The 14762-nt window shown below is 40.4% G+C and overlaps 1 protein-coding gene across 10 annotated transcripts in view; it reads right to left on the bottom strand.

The window, feature by feature from the left end:
- SYTL2 (synaptotagmin like 2) overlaps positions 1-14762 on the bottom strand; it is a 124071-nt gene that overhangs the window by 77206 nt on the left and 32103 nt on the right. Inside the window, exon 1 of one of the 10 annotated variants that reach the window (XM_072969054.1) lies at positions 9300-9408. The exons of the other annotated variants lie outside the window; for them this stretch is intronic. The gene's annotated coding sequence lies outside the window, so the exon portion shown is untranslated. Of the gene's footprint in view, positions 1-9299; positions 9409-14762 lie in introns of those variants that run through there. 10 annotated transcript variants of the gene reach the window in all.

The raw sequence follows: 14762 nt of genomic DNA, 5'->3' as shown, positions 1-14762 counted from the left end.
TGGCTACGATGGACCATAGCCCTGTAATTCATGAGTACATTTTTTATTTCATTTCAAAGCCCAGAATAACAACATCCCAATCTTGATCATTCTGTTGTGCTCAGGCTCCACTAAAAAATAAGACACTTTACAACCAAATTAAGTAGCCCTTATTCTTGAAAGTAAAAAGCAAACAAGGCAAAATTTGTTATTATTAACTAATAGTACCTATGAGAACATCAAAGGCTTACATAGCACTTACCGTTATTGTTCTAAACACTTTACATCATTCATTCATTAATTTCTCATAACAATGTGCCAAGGTAAGCCTTTTACAGATAGGCTTAGAGAGGCTAAATAACTAGCAAGCGGCTGTGCAGGACTCTGCTCAGGCAGCTCAGGGCCAGCATCCACGCTCCTGACCTCCAACCAACCTTGCCTCTCTTGGGAGACGGTGTCACAAAGCACAAAGTCATTCTCTAGATGCCTGGATTGTAGCCTTTTACGTCTTTGGCTCTTCCCGCCTCTTTCTCACTGACCCTTGTGGACTCTCTGGCTTGGCTCATTTTCTACTCTCTGGCAGATTCTGCCCACAGGCTTCCTCTGACTGAACTTCCCCAAGCAGCCTAAGGGGAGGAGGCCCCAGGGGACCTACAGCAGCACAGGGGATGCTATTCAGCCACAACAGCCAGGGTCCACCACGTGTCCCAGGACAAACATCTTCATCTGACCAGACACAGTGTCCTAAAATAAACCTTCAAAAAGTAACTGAAAATTCATCTTTCTTAAACCTGGGGAGAACTCTCACCTTCACCAAGAGACCCAGACAGAGGAGAAAAGAAACGTTTCCACAGGAAAAGCATCTGATGAACACAGAGAAGTTAAGGCTAAACTTTGTAAAAGTTGATGGTGGAGGTGGTGCAACACAACGGTCTGAAAACAGGACTTGGGCTTAAGGGCTGCTTAACCACCACGTGCCTCGAAGTCCTTCTGCCTTATTTTTCCATTAGGAAGGCCAAAGCCACCAAAAAAAAAAAAAAAAAAAGAGTGTGGTGAATTTCATGAATACGTTGCAAAAAGGAATTAAGTAAATTAACAGAGATGTGAAGAAAAAAACCTTACCTGAACACGATATTCTCTGCCTTACTGATCTTTGTGTTCATCTTAGGTCCAAGAGGGGGAAAACATGAAAGAAAAGACCAAGGAGATCAAGGAGAACTAGTCAGCCTGCGACGCCTTTTCACTTCAAATTCTGGGTCCATAATTACATTATTCCCCCAAATAACAGCTTTCAAGTCACTACTATAGGCTGAAACAGAAGGGAAATAAATGATATCATCATGGGGCTTAAATTTATTACATGTTCATTTTATTACACTAATGCACATCAGAAGCATAGGAAATTACCAGCCTTCCATATTCATCAAAAAAAAAAAGACTTACACACAAAAAAAAACCCCATGATCTTAAATTTTGGTTTTTAATTTCTTCCCACAATTCCACAGAGCTGGTAAGGGAAAATGCTTTCATCATCTGGATTTATAAGCTAGTTTCTACCAGCCCTGGGAATCCCTGGCTACACCACAGCCTTCTGCCTGCTATCACACATCAGTATTTGCATGTATTTAATGCAGTACCTTCTTCTTTGGGTATTACTTCTTATTTGAACCAATCAGAAGAGGTTTCAAGGTAAGGGGGGAAGAAGTGGGAAGTGAAGAAAGGGCAATTTGAGTCAAGAGAAATCCCACACCCACTCCACACTGAAACCACAACTATGTATGGTCCTTGCTAAAGGGAAAAGCACCGGAGGGCTCCCTGAAAGCTAGAAGGCCGGACACCAATGAGGCCTACTCTGTGGGATTCAGTCTCACCTGAGGATGGAGGCTTTTGTCATTCTAAACAAAACTCAAATGAAATGGTACTTACTAAATAACAGAATGGATAGAACAGACATTCAGTATGGGCTCAAATTAACAACACAGCTTGCTTGAGGGCAGCTCGAAATAAACCCCCTTCAAGGATGAAAAACAGAAGGAAAAGTGGGATTTCAACTTTGGCCTTAATTAGGCATTATCTGGGAAATGTCTCATATCTTCCTAGGAGTCAAAATCCTTGCCTACCAGCTTTATAAAAAAAAAGAGAAGAAGATTTTTAAATAATTCTGCTATTCCTCTGTTTCCAAAATAGTTCCTAAGACTCATTTGTAAGATTTTCAATGAGATTTTTAATCATCATGAAAAGTTACAGAAAGTCTGAATTGGTCCAGGAAAACTAGAGAGTAAAATCCTGAAAGATTAACTCTTGAGGTCTGTCAGAGTCCACAGGAGCTTAAAAGAGGCCCACACCCTGGACTTCTAGCTTGACTGTCTCCGAAGAAGCCATAGGCCACTGAAGTCCAAGAGTCAACAAAGGTAATTTTTATTCATCTATTTCTTAGTAGAATGTAAGGAGTATAACACCTAGCTCAAAAAGTACTTGTTGAATGGGTGCTAAATGAAAACATTAAATATCCCCAAGGAAGGAGCAAGTGACTCCTACTTCATGCTCTGCCCATGGTTGGACTCAACTATGCTACATAAACATTGTGAAGAAAAACTTGTTCATAGCAGCTTTATTTGTGATAGCCAGATATTAGAAGTTATCCTGATGCCCGTCAACAGGAGATTAGTCAACCTACAGTATATCCATACCACGGGATACTAGTAAGCAATAAAAAGGAACACACTATAGCTACACACAACAATCTGGATGAATCTCAAGGGAATTATGCTGAATATAATAAAGCCAATCCCAAAAGTTATTCACTCTGTGGTTCCATCTATACGACATTCTTGAAATGGCAACATTACAGAAACGGAGAACTGAACAGTGGTTACCAGAGGTTACAGATGGAGACAGGGGAGGCAAGGGGGAGATGGTTATAAAAGAAAAATGGGAGGGATCTTTGTGGGGATGGAAGATCAGTAAGTATCTTGATGACAGTGTGGATACATGTGATAAAACTGAATAGAACTTAAGACACCCTGGTGCCCACAAGAGCACACACAAGAAAGTACATGTAAAACTGGGGAGATCTGAATCATATTGATATCAATATCCTGCTTGTGATTATTACACTATGGTTGTGCAAGATGTTACCACTGAAGGAAACTGGGCAAAATGGTACACAAATCTCTCTGTATTATTTCTTATAGCTACATGAGAATCTACAATTATCTTAAAATAAAAAGCCTTTAAAAAATCTTGAAGCAACTTCTCTACCACCATCAGCACCACCATTTGAAACTGTGTGTGTATGTGTTTAACACATGAAACCTTTCCTAACCACCTACGTAGATCTCTCCCAACTCTAAACTCCCAATACACCAACTGTTTTTATCATATAATCTAACTCCTATTCTTACATTAAGAACAGATATTTCAGGACACTTATCTCCCTATAGGATAAAAGCTCCTGAGACAGGGCACATGTCTTCTACCTTTTTGATACCCACTCAGTGCCCAGCACAATGCTGAACCTAGAGTAGAGACTCAATAAAAGCATTTTTAATAAATGAATAAGTGAATGAAGAAATGTACACATTTTCTACTCCTCATAGTACAGCTGGGTAAACCTGTAATTCACAATCCTCTTGCTTCAAATTTTTTCAACTTTGAAAGAGTTTAGAGGTGGGAGAGATCTATGTAGGTGGTTAGGAAAAGGTTTCACGTGTTAAACACGTGCACACACGTGCGCACATGTGCACGCGCACACACACACACACACACACACAGTCTCAGATGGTGATGTACCCCCCAGCTTTATAGGCCTAACGTGAGGTTAAAGATCACCTCCCATTGAGCCTGCAGTAGTATCTACACTGATTATTTGCTGTATGATCTTGCACCAGTTAATTTCCCTGAACTTCAGTTTTCCCATTTGTAAAATGAGGGACACTACTTATTTTTGCAAGCTTAGTATGATTGAATGAGACGTAGTATTATAAACAGCCTAGCTCAATACCACCCTAAGTAGATGCTCAATAAATGTTTTTAATCCTTCCACAGATACTTCCAGGCACTAATGCTCACTTCATAGTTCAAAATGGTGGCCAATTCTTAGTAAGTTTATGTTTTTTCAATAAATAAGCAATGTTTTATTCACATGGCACCTTTCTCAAAGATCAAACTTTATTTCCAGTTACAATGGCAAAAGTAATGCAGACAAAGCAAACAGAGATAGAGGATGAATAAATGGGAAGAGACCTGTTCAAGCAGAAGATGATAAGGGAATTTATGCGTAGCTGTTAGGACAGTTACCGCAAGTCCCCCTCCCTGCAAATCATCGGCTTATCTTGGGCGTGTTCTCTTCCCCTTGGTTTCAGGCCATGGTCCTGTCCAAATGCAGCATAGAAACTATGGCAAGACACCCAAAAGGTCTAATGATCTCTAAGAACAGTGGGTTGAAGAGAAGGAGAAAGGGCTTCTGTTTATCTTCTCTGCCAAGGAAGTATTTGTTTTCAGGGTAAGTCTACTGCTTCCTTCTCAGGGCTGGGAGTGCCTTAGTCCATTCTTACCCAGAGGGTGATAACTTTTCCCCTAAGAATGCAGCTGTCAGAAAACATATTTGCTCTGGATGTGTCATTGGGTCACGAAGAGTTCTATGAGAAATACTTCACACATGGGTGTCTCCAAGCCCAGGCAGTGGAGATATTTGCTAATCCATAAGGCAGAGATGGACAAACAGCAGATATGGTTTCAGGGTCCAGGTTTTACAAGAATGTACATGGCCTCGGCTAAAGACTCAGGAGGAATCATGCATGACTGTGACAAAGAGGCTCCCTCCCTTAAAGGAGCTGGTGGTGTAATTCTGCATACTTACACATTTCCTTTACTTCTATCATAATGAGCTTGCATGGCACAACAGCATGTTATGTCAAAGAAAAAAGTCTTAAAAATAGAACATCATTCCAAGCATATTCCCTATAACTAGCAGAAGCATTTAAAACAACATATTAAGAAATGTCCATGTTAGACGACAAACATGTGGTATATCCCATAGATTTCAGTAAAAAACGGATATGCTGTCTAAAAGGACTGTAAATCTTTAAAGCTTTATAAGGTCTATTCTTTCCCGTATTAGCACACTGAATAGCATATACTCATTAAGTAATTACTACATGCCAGACACTATAATAAGCCTTTCAAAGAATCATTTCATTTAAGCTTTAAAGCAAGAGTTACACGCATAATATTTTTTCTATTTTACCGATGAGCAAACTTCAGGTTAGAAAGACCAAGGATTATCTGATTCAGAACCAGTATTTTTAGTCTTCACACTGAGTACACTATTTTGTGCTTGTTTGTTTCACAGAGAAGGCCAAAGTTACTATTGCTATTATGGAGATAAGAAAATATACAGTATTGATCCCTCAAACATATTAGGTTGAATCACACAAAACTGCCAATATGCAAATGTTCTGACCCAAAGAAATGGCAATCTCACTTGGTTCAACCTAATATAATACCAAGACAGAATAACATGTGCCTGGCCCCAGCGCAGCCCTAGCTAGCTGTAAGACTTTGGGCAAATCACTAATCTTCACCTGCTTCATCCCATAAAATACAAAGGCTGAGCTGAATTTGTCTTTATGTTCCCTTCCAGCTCTATGCTTCCAAGGGAAGAGAGAGAAGTACCATAATTCATTTGCTCAACAATTATTTATTGACCACTACATGGCAAACACTGCACTTTCTCTTTCCTTCTAAATTCATCTGCTTTTCAAGGACAGCCTCCCAGCAGCTTCCTCTAGATCCCTGGGCTCCCACATGTTAGAGATGAAAACCCAGCTTGAGGATTCTTGCTTGCTTGCTATTTAGGGAAGCTGGCATGTGCCCCAGGATGCTGGCAGCTCCTGCCCCATCACAATTCCACAGCAGAAGAGAAAAATCAAAGGACCTAGAAACTACCTCAGGGTGAAGAGAGAAAGTATGATGTGGAAGAAGAAATGGTTACATGTGCATAAATGTGTTCCAAAACAAAGAACTCTCAGTAAGTGTTCTGGTTCACAGTGATTTCCAGAAAAATATTCTCCTTTCTGGACTTCACCTGCACCTTGCCCCAGAAAGATAGTCATCCAGCCTCTTAAATTAAAAAAAAAAAAAATCCAGAAGGAAGAGACCTCAGTTTCGCTGGGGAGAGCACTTGAGCATCAGAGCCTTTGCAGTGATTAAGGATTGGGAGCAAAGGATTACAGGAAAAACCAAATAGCAAGCCTCAAAACACTGATTCAACACTGTGCTACTCACTAGCTTTGTCAGCGTGGATTCATCATTCAACCCACCTCTGCCTCAGTTTCCTCATCTGTAGAATAAAGACTGAGATAGATGACCTCCAGGCACTTTTCCTCTTCTAAAGGTTGATCAGCCCTTTATCATCTAAGTTTTTACCATTTAATCTGCCATCTGTTCCTTTTTGCACTGTGCTCTGTGGACTTGGCAAACAGCTGCTTTCCAACACGCCTACAGCAGCTCTTCAAATACATACTTGAAGACTCTTATGAGTGCCCACTTCAATCCCTTTCCTCCGGTTTAAATTGAAGTCCTATATGAAGTTGTGTGGGAGTACTCATGCGGGGTCACACATCTAAACTTTGAGTTCAATACATGCAGCAAATAGCTGTTTGCTTTCTCAATTTCTTGAAACTGAGAAAGACCCATAGCTCCCAACCTCATTCCCTGGGAATCCTACCGGCTGTTATAGGAACACAAAAGCTGCGGGAGAAGAGGATTAATAACCCTGACACGCTGACAGTCTAGCTGAGATCAAACCTACACACCATATGTAACTGGTGAATTCTATAGGAAAGATTATTATTATGTGCTAGATTTGGATTTGTACCCAGTACAAGTCAAAGGAAGCCAGAGGGACAAAGTCAGATGGGGGTGTAGTCTGCTCCAACAAAAGCCTGTTGCTCTGTATATTAGACTCTGAATCACTGAAAAAGACACAACTCATCAGGGAAAATAAGACACCAACCCAGCCTCTGGCCTCTTCAACTAGGGGCGACCCTGGGCTCTACCAATAGAGCTCCCTTAAACCTTTCTGGGAGAGTTCAGAAAGAACTATCAGAAAGGGCAGTGGAGGCCACTGACAGCCACGTGTCCTTTGCCTTTCTGTGTTCTATTCCAAGTCAGGGCTGCTCATTTCTCTCTTAACCTGTAGCTTAACTTTCTAGTCCATTTAATGCAAACTATCTCTGAATGGGGCTCCTATGAAATGTGTCACTTTAAGAACCTTGAAGTCTCTAGAAGGATTTTTTCCCCCTCTTCCAACAAGTACCTTTTGCAAACAATAAACTAAAAAATCAAAATGATTTCACAAGAGAAGTAATCATAAAAGCAAATTGTTTGTTAATAAACTGCACCCTGCCACCTGCCCAGATTCTTGATTTCAGAGCTTTTATTACATTTTCTTTTTCATTACAAAATACAAATACTTATAAGGAAGAAAGTAATCTGAGAATTGTTATTAATCGAATTCTGTTTTAGAGATGAGCAGTTTTCTCTTTCTCTTTAGGGATTTTGAATTATAAATCTTCTCCAAGAGACAGACATGGAGAAAAGCTTCAGCCACCTCCAATTTTGAAAATATTCATGAAATGTAAGCTGATATATCTCATAACTGATGTTCTATAAACCTGTCCTTAAAAATCAAGGGCATGCTCTCAACATTCTCTGTCATGGAAATTGTTCCAACAGGCAAATAAATAGGCATTTCCATGGTTAAGGCCTCACAGCTGTCACATTATTTAGTAATGCACAAATGAAAAATCCTATTACCAAAAAAAGGTTGGAGAATCTGTGGCTGGAATCTGGCAAGCAATCGCAGCATTTCCACATTGTTTTAGTCAGTACGCTCCCTCAATGCAAATATGAACCCTGCAAAATATTTAATTAAAAATAACTATGTGGTCTGAAAAACAAGTCCAGCACAACTGGAAACATGTCAAAAATGAGAAGTTAATGCTTTGCCATCTTTAATTAATGATGCTGTGAAACTCATTAGAGAAAAGAGCTCACAGTTCGTCAATCCCCATGCTCCACTGACTCAAAAGTGCAGACTGAACTCTAAAGGACAACAGACAAGCAATAAAACCTCTCACTTCCTCAAGGTCACAGAATAGACTTCCATATCACAAAACTCACAAGAATCCAAATTCCCAACTGGGCATCATGTATCTCCATAAACTTGTCCCCCAGTGAGGGAGCTTGAATTTATAAAGTCTTTAATGCATAGTTGAGTTTGGTTTCTACTATTTACCTGATATTTGAGAGAAGAAAAAATAACATTATGTTAGGGGGAAGTACAAGAAGACTCAAACATGAATTTCCATTTCTTTCTAACAAAAATTTAAAAGAATTTTTTAAGGTTTACATAGACATAAAAGAAAAGTGGAATTTCCAGAAATTGCTCCAGGAATTCATGGGAAGTGGAGCCTTTTACCTATAATTTTCTTTTAATAAACAAAGAAATACCAAGAACTAGGTGGCCTTTAAAAATGCCCAGGTTCCCTCAAATGATTTTCGACAAGAGTGCCAATACCATTTAATAGAAAAAGCGCAGTCTTTTCAACAAATAATGCTGGAAAAACTGGATATCCACACACAAAATAATGAAGCTGGACCCTTCTTAACACCATATACAAAAATTAACTAAAAATAGATCAGAGATCTAAATGCAAAACCTAGAACACAAAACTCTTAGAAGAAAACAAAGGACACAAGCTTCATGACATCGGATTTGGCAATGATTTCTTGACTATGACACCAAAGGTGCAAGTAACCAAAGAAAAAAAAAAACAGACAAGTTGAAATTCATGAAAATTTAAAAATTTTGTGCATTAAAACATCATCAACAGAGTAAAAAAGCACCCCATAGAATGGAAAAGAATTTTTGAAAATCATATATCTGATAAAGGATTAATATCCAAAATATATACACAGAGAACTCCTAAACCTAAAACTCAACAACAACCAAAAATCAACTAAAAAATGGGCAAAGGACTTGACATTTCTCCAAAGAAGATACACAAATGGCTAATAAGCACTTGAAAAGATACCCAACATCACTAATCACTAGGGAAATGCAAATCACAATTGCACTGAGGTACCACCTCACATCTATTAGGATGACTACTATCAAAGAAACAGAAAATAAACATGTGGGCAAGGATGTAGAGAAACTGGAACCCTTGTGCACAGTTGGTAGTAGTGCAAAACAGTACAGCCTCTGTGGAAAACAGTATGGCAGCTCCTCAAAAAGGTAAAAATTGAGTTACCATATGATCCAGCAATTCCACTTCTGGGTGTATACCCAAAAGAACTGAATGCAGGGTCTTGAAGAGATATTCATACATCCATGTTCATAGCAGCGTTTTTCACAACAGCTAAAAAGTGGAAGCAAGCCAAGTGTCATTGATGGATGAATGGATAAGCAAAATGTGGCATATACAGATAGTGGAGTATTACTGAGCCTTAAAAAGGAAAGAAATTTTGACATATGCTACAACAAGGGAGATTCTTAAGGACATTATGCTAAATGAAATGTCAGTCACAAAAAGAGAATTACTTCTGTATGATTTTACCTACATGAGGTACTTAAATCATATCACAGAGACTGTGATAGATTGGTAGTTGCCAGGAGCTAAGAATAGGGTGAAATGGGCAATTACTGTTTAATGGGTATAGAATTTCAGTTTTATAAGGTGAAAAGAGTTATGGAGATGGATGGTGGTGATGGTTGCACAACACTGTGAATGTGTTTGACACCACTGTACACTTAGAAAAAGTTAAGGTGATAAATTTTATGTCTATCTTACCACAATTTTAAAAATTGGGGAAAAATGCTTAGCTTCCTTTTCCTTTATAATATCACTCAAGAAGAGGTTAAGTGGCTGCTCTTTGGTATCCACATCTACATTTCAGAATTACCACTTACTATGTGACCTTGGGCAGGTTACCTAGCCTTTCTGCATTTCAGCTTCCTCATCAGTCAAATATCCTCTTAAAAGTATGATGTGAGGATCAGATGATTTTGTATGTGTAAAGCATGTAGTCTCACACAGTAAACACGACCTAAGTACTAGCTGTTATTATTATTACCTCCACCACTAAATCTATTCTCAGCATCACAAATAAAATCTCATCCCATCAAGAAGAAACCACTTGCATGTCATTCTCTGAAATAATGATGGCTTGGCCCAGGTTCAACATCTGATCTAAAAGAACTGAATCTTCCCTTCCTCAGCAGAAGCACACTAATGGGGACCAGGGCCCAAGTTACTCCGTCCTTTGGGCAGCAAAAGAGGTTATACTTTGTCGTATTTATCCAATAAATGTTAATTGTGTACCTAGTACGTGCTGGACCCCGTGCCAGGTGAACTTCTTTGCTCACATCCAGCACTTTCTACTGTACTCTTCGGAGCCCAAGGCCATGTTTCCTTACTGAAGTATGCTGATCATCTGAAGGAAATGTGATATGCAAACATTTCCCAGGATGAAACTAACAAGAACAGAAGAGGGCACCCCGAATTGTCGACTTCTATTTTCCTCCCTATAGTTCTATTTTTAAAATCTCTCTCCATTTACTTTCAAATTTAATAAAGCAGATTGTTCCCAGACAAGTTTTTGCCCAAAATCATCAGGAAGAAAGACTTTAGGCACACTTGCTCTGAAATTGACAAAATGACAGAGCAGACTGTCCCCTGGCCACCCCCACCCCCAATGCAAGGACTGCAGGACCCACTCCTGGGCGATGTGAACAGAGCCAGGAAGGCCACCAGGGTGGGAGACCCACAGGACCTGGGAAAGGCAATACACAAGCACAGAGCACACACATAAGCCGTCATCAAAGCCATCATCGCCAGGGAAATCTCCTCCTTCTTTGAAACTTCCAGCTAAGCACCAAGACAAAACTTCTCAAAACTCAACATTTACTAAGGCTCAGGTAAGATTTAGCCACTTGTAAAAGTGCTGATATAATGATTACTGTTTTTTGAAGTCATACCATTGCGTTCAGGCAACACAATGAAAAATGGTACTAACTTAGGAGTTAGACTTAGGCTTGAATTCCAGGGTTACCACTTAATAGCTGTGTGAATCTAGACAAATATTTAACTTCTTTCTCTAAGCTTCATTTTCCTTAGCTATACTGTACAGCTTAAAATTCCTACCTTTGAGGATCTCTGTGAGGATTAAGGGAAATGATTCATGTTGAACACCTAGGTGATGTCCAACACAATAGAAACTCAACATTATGGATGCTCTTGCTCTGCCCTTATTGTCAGGAAAAATGTCCCAAAGAATTCAACTCCTGATTTAGAGGAACAATAAGAATGGATCGGTCCTAGGCAAATATTGCCCCTAGTTTTTCTAAGAGCCTAGTTTTGATAACTAATATTTAGGACTCTGACAGTACTTGAGATGTTATGAAAAATTAAACCAAGCCTTCTCCAATAGCTCTTTCTCCCCCAGATTTTATAGAGAGCAATCAAGAAAGCTTCAGCTTTATCCTGCAGAGCAGCATATACATTCACCTGCCCATATACATACAGTTTTAAGAATTGGGCTCTTCTCTCATGTAAGGGCCAATAATCTCTCTGAAACTGTAATAACTCAAAAATCTTAGCTTAACAAAAGAGGACTGGCTCTGCATTTGTGGCATTTCACGGTTGCATTGAGGGGACCCTCAAGACCAGCCCCAGGTTTTTGATGGTTCAGCAGGAGGGCTCAGAGGACAGCATACAGTCATACTCACAGCCATGATTTATCACAGTGAAAGGACACAAAGCAAAATCATCAAGGAAAAATGGTAGGTAGGGTGAAGTCTGGGGAACACCAGGCATGAGCGTCCAAGAGGCCTATCTCAGCTGAGTCACATGCACAACGAGTTGTGACAACGTGTGTGAAATGTAACAACCAGGGAAGCTCATTAGAGTCAGTGCCCAGGGTTTTTATTGGGGACTGGTCATGTAGACGCCCCCTGCCTGGCAGATACCTTAATTCCAGACTGCCAGAAGGAAGGCAGGTGCTCGGCATAAACGGCATTATTTGCACAAACAGTTTACGTACAGTGATCTACTCTTCTAAGATCCAAGTTCCCAGACACCAATCAAGGACAAACCTTGTAAGCATGTGTTCTAAGGACAAGCGGTCTCAGGCTTGCTGTTTAATTCTCTTCTGCACACATGAAACACAAAAGCCAAATATCTTATTAATAACTGCCTACTGACCACCAAATTCTTATAGCCAATTGATCTACTAAAATTCTTTTTTAAAAAAGATAGTGAAGGTAAGTAACTCAGTGCTTCAAAATATATTCATCCAGCATATTTGTATAGTGTCAGCCTGCTGGGCTCCAGGCATTAAGGAAATAGCAGTAAGTCCCTGCCCTCTAAGAAACTGCAGACCAATAGGGAAGATGAGACCAGTACACAAAGAGCACCAACACAAGGTGGTATGTGGTGAAGACCATAAAGGAGGTGTAAGCCAAACACTAAACCAGTTAAAGAAGGGAGAGGAAACCTCCTGCTGGGATGAACCAGGAAGCTTTTGGTAAGAATTACCATAGAGCCCCAGTTTTAAGGAGAGGAAAGATTTGAGAGTAAGTGGCAGAGCAGGGAAGAGCTTAAGAAGGGTAATAAAAGTATCATTCCAGGCCCAGACAGGAAGCTCCATGAACAACGTCCAGAGGCTGCTATAGGGAAAGGGGAACACGGCTGATTGAAGACTGGGTTCATAGTAGCAGAGAGTGGAAGAAAAGAATCTAAAACAGAGGTCTCAAATGTCGAACTAAGGAGATTGTCTTTTATGCAGTGGGTGATGGGGAGCCTGTGTGTGTGTTTTATTTGTTTACTTTTTTAAACAGGCTACTTTCGCATGAATGAAGGAGAGGAATCACTGTAATCAAAGGGGCCAGGGCTTTCGCAGTAGACCTCACAAAAGTCGAAGGAAGCTGGAAGGTGCAGAAGAGGTGAAACATAAATGTCATTTGGGAACAACATTGAGAAGGAAGCAGGAACAATATTCCTCAGGAGATGCAGGAATCCAACAAGACTCAAAGCTCAAAGCTCTTGAGTTAACTGGGGGATTAGTGCATTGAACCAGGAGTGCCTGAAAAGGCAGCCAGGTTAAACGTGAAAACTAACAGCAGGGCAGAAAATTCAGTGGATGGTTCTAGAAACTCTGACAGAGATGAGGAACCAGTGCTCAGGTTCTGGCTGAGGTGCTGGCTGAACTGCAAATATGGAAGAAGCCAACGTAGAGACTCAGCTGTCAGCAGTGCTGGAGCCGAACACTACACATGGCAAGTCCACAGCTATGCATTTCTTCTGCCTCCAGCAAACATAACTCGGCTCTTGAGCCCGGCAGACAGAGAGCACTATAAACACACACACCCAGCTGAGAAGTGCTCTGTAGCTAGACTGCCTCTGTTCAAATCCGGACTCCACACTTACTACTTCATGATCTGAGGCAAGTTACTTAATCTCTGTGCCTCTGATTTCTCATCTATAAAACGGACTTAATAAGAGTACCTATCTCATAAAGTTGTGGTGAGGATTCAATGAGTTAATTCATTTTAAGGAGCTTAATGCAAAGTCTGGCATGTGGTAAGTGTTCGATCATTGTTGGCTATTAGTAGTAGTATCTTATTGGTGTCTCATTACAAAAGTCACAAGGTTAAGCCAGGCAATCATTATTATCTCCATATTACTAATAAGGAAACTGAGGCTCAGAGAGGAAATACTTGCCCAATTTTCACATAGTGCAGAATACAAGCTAGGATTTTTAAAAGTTCAGCCTCCTTAATGGGCTGCACAAAGCTCTCCATGATCAGCCTACCTCTCTGGCCTCAGTTCCTGCCAACCTTGCCTTGAATATGAAACTGCCAGCCATGCTATTTCCTGCGCTTAACTTTCTGATCCCTATTCATCCCACAAGTCTTTTCTCAAGTGTCACCTCTTCCAGGAAGCTCTTGGCACTTGATCCCCCTTCCCTCTCACCCACCACCCCGCCCCCCTTATGCTCATACCCAACCATTAACATCACACTATGTGTTATTACAGACGTCTGCTTTCCCCACTGGACTCTGAGCCTAAAACAATTTCTGGCACATAGTAAACACTGAGTATTTACTGAATGAACTCTCATATCTGATATACTTCCCACTAGAGTATGCAGCTCCATTATCAACAAATGTTTGCTGTTTAATAACTTTAAAAGAGTAGCAACAAAATTTCATCAAAGATCAACTAACCATACCATACTTAAATATCAAACCAAAGGTAAACACACGGTCACTGTACCTACAGGGAGTGAAGCATGCAAACACTCCCTTCAAAGAGCTGACCGATCCCATGTACAGCTCATCTGTCTTGGTGCCTTTGGTCTCAAAGGAAAGAGACCAATCTTGCAATGTGCCTGAATCTATCAGAGGATTCCTCCTAGACTCGATTAACCCAGTAAGAAGGAACTGGATCTTAGCACATGAAGGCAGACAGGTTCAAAGGTGTCATTTTCCAAAAGCCCAGGGCAGATGCCTCCCAGAGTTTAAAGTGTGCATCTTGTTCCCTATGCATCACCTGTCAGCCCAAGACTTTCAGATCTTGCCTGCTCAGAGAGCGATCTTGGGGAAAGGCTACCAGAGAAGGGAAAAAGTGAGCACATCCACTCTGTCCTCAGTTCCTCACACACCAAGCAAACACCTGTGTTTCATTCCATGAACATCTGTTCCTTGCAGACTC

This window comes from Vicugna pacos, chromosome 10 (genome assembly GCF_048564905.1).
Source record: "Vicugna pacos chromosome 10, VicPac4, whole genome shotgun sequence".
In the NCBI taxonomy this organism is placed as follows: domain Eukaryota; kingdom Metazoa; phylum Chordata; class Mammalia; order Artiodactyla; family Camelidae; genus Vicugna; species Vicugna pacos.
The sequence above is the reverse complement of the archived record's forward strand: the minus strand, read 5'-3'. Positions and strand labels throughout refer to the sequence as shown.